Below are 6,207 nucleotides of genomic sequence, written 5' to 3'. Positions count from 1 at the left end.
TGTACTTGCAGCTTGTTTCCCTCCTCTAAATGATACTTCACTCGTTGCAACAAAAAACACATTGTACCAGAGGACTAATTAGAAAAGTATTAATTACCATTATCATTTCTTCCTGTTTCCTGCAATTACTTTAATTGTGGTTTTCTCGCATCCAAATGCAATACAATCAAATGGAGGATTTTGTCACATTATCTGCACCAAGGTGTTGTGTGTTATCCATCTCAGTAAGAAAAGTATTGTTGCCAAAGCAAATGCTCTCTATTAATGTCATGGATACCCAGAAGGTAAACATGTAATGTGATTTGGGATAGCACAAAGATTTTTTTCTGAAGCTGAAACTTCACCGCTGTGAGTCAGCCCACATGACTGATGGTATCATGCAAAGAAAGCAATTACTTGTTTTCCTGACCCCACACTAAATACTGGGGACATTAAGAACGTATGTCACATGTGCACAGGTGTTTATTAAAGATAACGATGAGCTCATAAAGAATGCAAATAGTTTCACAAAAAAAAAAAAATGCACCCAGTTCAGGACTCATACACAATGCTGCTATACCAAATGGTCTTGTTGATAGTAAATGAGCTTATAGGAACAGTGAGGAATGGCATCACATGTGAGTTGCAAACTTAGCACAATGATGTCAAGCGACAAAGTCCACAAACAGGAACTGCACTGGGTTACTGTTGTTAACCACAATATTGACATTTATAAAAAGGAAATTCCAACACAACTCAGGATAAACAGAATCAGATTGTTCAGTTGAGTCTTTGACTCACTGAAAGTGCAAATTACAAAATGTACTTCTTAACAAGAAGTGGAGGACTTCACTGCAGCTGATCTATTTCCACACTTCCTCCCCACAAGCCACATAAAGTGAAGTCTCACTGTCCACGTAGCTCAACTGAGTGTCAGAAGTAAAATTCATCAACTAAACAGACATTTTTTCAACACACTTTAATCTTTTCATAGACTCAGAAGTCAAATAAAACCCCTACAGCACTTTCTAATCTGAGAAGCATTTACTAATGTAAAGCAGCGTAAAGAAATGAACGTTATCAGGAAATACATGAGAAGCTCGAGAAGCAGTGCTCACAAAGTGCAGATATTTTCAACCAGAAAAGGTTCTAGATACATTTTGCAAAAAAAGAAAGGAAAAAACAAGATGAATAGAACAAGTTTTGTGAAGAAAGACCCTTTTTCAGGTATTTATTATTTCTAATATTATATTTAAATGTGTCCTTCAAATATGAAATGTAGACAGTACAGTAGAGAGGTTTTAAGGTTGTAGATACAGTTTGTATATGTTTTCAATAGCTTTTGGCAATGTTGACTGACCACTTCAAGTGTGCCTGCAGGTTTATTAAAGAACATTAATTATTTTTAACAGTGTGGTGAACATCAGCATCCATGTTAAGAAGAATAACATGTCTCATCCTGAACAGTGTCTTCCCCTTGCATGTGTGTACAAATACACAAAGATATACACATGCATTATGGTGTCTTTTCAGAGTCATGCATGTATTACCTGCCATTTTAAGGAAGTGCTTTAGCTGACAGTGTGGTGTGTTATCTTACTATCTTGAATCGCTGCCCACATCTCCAATTTTTCAAGTGATTTAAATGAGTCTGTTGTGCTTTTATAGTCCGCGGCTGATGAAACAACCAAAGCTAATGAAAGCTTTGCAGAAGTGAGAGTCTCAGTCTGGTTATCAGCCTGGTGTCTCACCACAATCTGAACAATCTGTCAGAACATTTGAGGATAAATAAACTGTCATGCAGCTTCAGTATAGATCAAACTTAGATTACAGCGTATGAAGCATCTGCAGCTTTTGAATATACACAAATGAGAGGAAGTGATTTAGATCACCCAGTCACTCCTTCAAACACACAAACACATAAACAAACACATACAGCACACATCTGTGTACTTCCTCAATTTGAATCCAAACTGAACTCCAACCTCAATCCCAAACTGTGAAACCAAAATTGTTTTGTGTGGATGAAAACAACTTAAGTGCTTTTGTCATCACAGAGGTAGAACTGAAATTATGCATTCACATCCACATATACACACACACACGCACACTCTTCAGTGAGACCACACACACGGTGAGATTGACTATTTGTTTTTAGGGATGTTGATGATCTGAAAGACTGAACTAAGATGATCCAGAGACTGAAACAAGCCAGCTCACACACTATTTATTGTCTGAAATCATCTGCAGACATGTTTTGCACATCATGTCAGATTTACAGTCTGGTGGAACACAACAGTCTGGAAAAATACAGAGGCAAGAGCAAAATGGTTTAGATACAAATAATTTTCAACATTCAGTAATAAATTTCACTGCAACGTCACACGATAAGTTCAGGCTTCAACAGTTTCTCAACAATTTGGTCTTATTAATGTCACAGTTTTTAAAATGACACTTTCTTCTGTGGCATTTTTCGGGTGTGGAAAAGTTAAACACACATTGTTGCTCATCAACAAAAATAGCGCTTCCTCAAACAGCCAAAGTCACACAAGTAAAAAAAAAAAAAGGTCTATGTCATTCAAAAGATGGTTTAAAAATGACAATACGGGGCCTTTGTGGAGTTGAAGTGAGTGTTTCATTATGTCTGCAGCAACGCACATTATCAGCTTTACATCATTAGTTAATGATATCTTACAGCTGTCATGAGAAAATAAGGTTTTATTACACATTTATTTATTACAAATGTGAATTTATGACGAGCGTTGTTACATTTAGAGCTCTTGTAAACATATGTTGTTGCATCACAGTTATAAATGAGGAAACAGTAACCCATACAATTATTGGTTTGACATCTAATTGCAAAATCTTTGTCTGGCAGTTTCTCTTGTCATTCTAACTGATGCTGTCACCATGAGCAGTGTGTACTCCCGTGAACTAAAGTCAAATTATAGCCATGAAAAAAGAGGAAACTAGTGTAGAGAAAATGCTGACATCATGGTATGCAGTTACAAAATGTGGATGTCTGGCAGGAAACATGTCACATGTTGGACACTCAGAGCTGCCAGGGCTTAAATTATCATTACACTAGCTGTCTGCAATGTTACCCAGTCACGAGGTCAGCCCTGGACTTTTAATGCAGTTGTCAGTCCAGCCTCTAAATTACGACACCAAGATTTACCAGTGAGCTAATGCATGTTGTCATACGGCTAATATAAGTTCCCAATGTATGTATGTGTGTGTGTGAGAGAGAAACTGAGACACAGAGAGAGAGAGAGAGATAATTAGCCAAGATGAGTTCTTGCCCTCAGATATAGATCTCAAAGTGATCATTGTAATTTAAGGGTTGGTAATTGTGGGGCAGAGGGTTAAAGAACAATAGCACCCTGCAAGTCAAGGACAAGAGAGACAAAGCAGTCTTGGCTCATTTGGTTTAATAAGGTTCCACAAAGACAAACCCAATGAATCACTTAAACCTCTGGTTACATTTTACAGACAAAGACAATGTTTAAGTTCTAAAAAACACTTTTCTTTCTTTTCTCTCTCTGCCACCGTATAAACTATTAGAAGGATATCAACGTCTCTGCGTTTGAAGCACAACTAACATGTCCTTTAGCTTTTTCATAAAAGCTAATTAACGCGTGTAAAATACTGCAAAGGGTTTCAGAATCTAACATGCTAGTGTTGAAAGCCTTGGTGGTTGCCTTTTAGGAGAAAGCTGTTGCGCAAATAATGAAGTAAAACAAAAAGGAACTCTAGGTATTTCTTCTTCCTTCTCAGAACCTTTGACCCAAGTGGTATCAATATCAGACACTGTTTTATCTGCTACAAAGCTACGTTGTGCTTTTGCTCATCTGTTTGGGAGAGGATTAGCTGCTGGATTCATTGACATGAATCTTCTCTCTGGTTTTTTTGGCAGTGAGCAGAGTTTTCTCTCTCTGTGCTGCACATGGCAGATGAGATCTGAAATGGTACCAAATACAAACAATGAAAACGAGAGGCTGCACACGCACCAAAGTATTTATTGCAATGTTTCAACCTGCTAGGTCTGTGTCAGGCAGTCATGTGACCACGAAACAAGCTATATATATACAGGCAAGTGACAACTCCGCCTACAATTTAGGAGATCACATGATACAAAACGTGTTTGTCTGACAGAGACCTTGCAGGTTGAAACAATTCAATAAATAAATATAACTTCTCTTTTTCCTTGTTGCTGTTTTTTATCCTGCATCTGAAGGCAGCTAGGGTTGGATGTACACACTATCCAAGTTTTTTGTACTATGCATGCATGGAAAGTAATATATAACCAGGGAAAACTACGATATTTACTTGTCATATTTAAGTGTCTCTTGGGATAATTTTGCAGGTGTAATTGACGATAATATTTGACTTGGTTTGAGGGATTGTTGCTACAGATTGTGATGAATGGCACACACAGCCATCTAAAACATGTACAGTGCTTCTGCAGTTCATTTATCTCCTCCTGACTTGTCCCTCTAGGAGTACATTTTTCAAAAAAACTAAATTGCTTAACAACCCTATTTTTGCTCTTTTATAAAATATAGGTATCTCTCCCCCTCTCTCTCTGCTCTTGATTTAGCTGTTTTGCTGCCTGTAATATGCTCCAAATTACATTTCACTTCTGCAAACTGATGGCAACATTTTAACCATTAGGTCTCATTGGTAGCAGTGTCTTTCCTAATTTTGAAACCTGGAACTTTTCCTAACAAATAACACCAAGAACATGAGGGCACCCCGGGTTGTGACCCAGTCAGTGTTCCCGTATAATCTAATATAGACAACCTCTTTATTATATTAGCATCTGATACACACATTTACACAGACACAACACACACACACATGCAGTCTCACGTGCCCCACTGTCCATTGATTTGGTAACTGTAGGTCAAAGGCTGTCAATAGATTCATCCACAGGGGGATCATAAGCAGACGTCATGCAGCAGATGTCCGTCCTGATGTTGTGCTTCCCATGAACCCTGTACAGACTCCCACATGAAGCATATTGTCTTCATTGTCTTCATCACTATTACACAGTGTGATGCAAGATGACTATTGACAAGTAACACAGATCACGAGCCAAAAATCAAATCCTCAGCGTCACTATCACACGGAACTACACTCAACTCAGTTTCATCTTAATAATCTGTTAAGCAGTGATGTTTCTGAACAATGAACCTGTACAGTAAGAGGTGTGTGTGTGTGTGTGTGGTAACTTTAATAGAGGTCAGACCACCAGTAGTCCGTGTCAGCTGCTCTATTTGATGACTGTGGTCGACTGCAGTCTGTGGGTGGCAGTGGACAAAGAGGGTGGTTAGCTGGTCAGCACAGTGTGTGTGTGTGTGTGTGTGTGTGTGTGTGTGTGTGTGTGTCTGTGTGTGTCTATGTGTGTTAATGTTAACGTTAATATTGATATTTTTATGTTTTGCCTGACCTTGTCCAAGTCTTCCCAGAACAGATGAGTCAACCAGTCAGTCTGGCTCTATATTATCATTAAATAGCTCACAGTTTTGATTTAATTTAAGCAAATACAGCTTGAAAACAGAGATGTTCCCTGCAGGGATCATCACATGTCATCTGATTTTAGGCCCTGATAAGCAATGTGCGCTTCACCACTAAATCACCATCACATAGTTTAATGTAAAAACAAGAAAATACTCACAAAAACACTCAGATTAGTGTGTGATTGACAGACATTTGCAAGCTTCTAGTCTTGAGTGAGAAAATCATTGTGTGAATGGGGGAAGTGGCCTCTTACCTAGTTGTTCTTGCTTGTTTATTGTAATTAGAGCTATAAATGAAACTCTCTGATGGGGGGGGGGGGTGGGGGAGGGGAGAATGCACATTGGCCCACAAAGACAAAAAAGTGTGTGTATGTGTGTGTGTGCGTGTATGTGTGTGTGTATGTGTGTGTGTGTATCTTGGAGAGCAGCCAGAGAGAGGTGGGGGTGGGAGGGCAGTCAGCGTTTTTCAGACAACATGAATGAGGCCCCACCGGAGAGAGCTTCCTGTGTGAGGGCTATAAAAACAAAACCGGGGCTAAAGAATGCCGAGTGCTCCCACATTCCTGAACATTCTGCCAGGTACAGGACACGCAGCATGTCCTCCGCTCTTTCCTTGAACAAACTGAAAAATACAACAATTCCCATGATGCCTTGCCATTGTTTGAGAACAAGAAAACCAAAAAAAAAAAAAAAAAATGCACATCTC

Source organism: Thunnus albacares, chromosome 2 (assembly GCF_914725855.1).
Source record: "Thunnus albacares chromosome 2, fThuAlb1.1, whole genome shotgun sequence".
In the NCBI taxonomy this organism is placed as follows: Eukaryota; Metazoa; Chordata; class Actinopteri; order Scombriformes; family Scombridae; genus Thunnus; species Thunnus albacares.
This window is presented reverse-complemented; position numbering follows the sequence as displayed.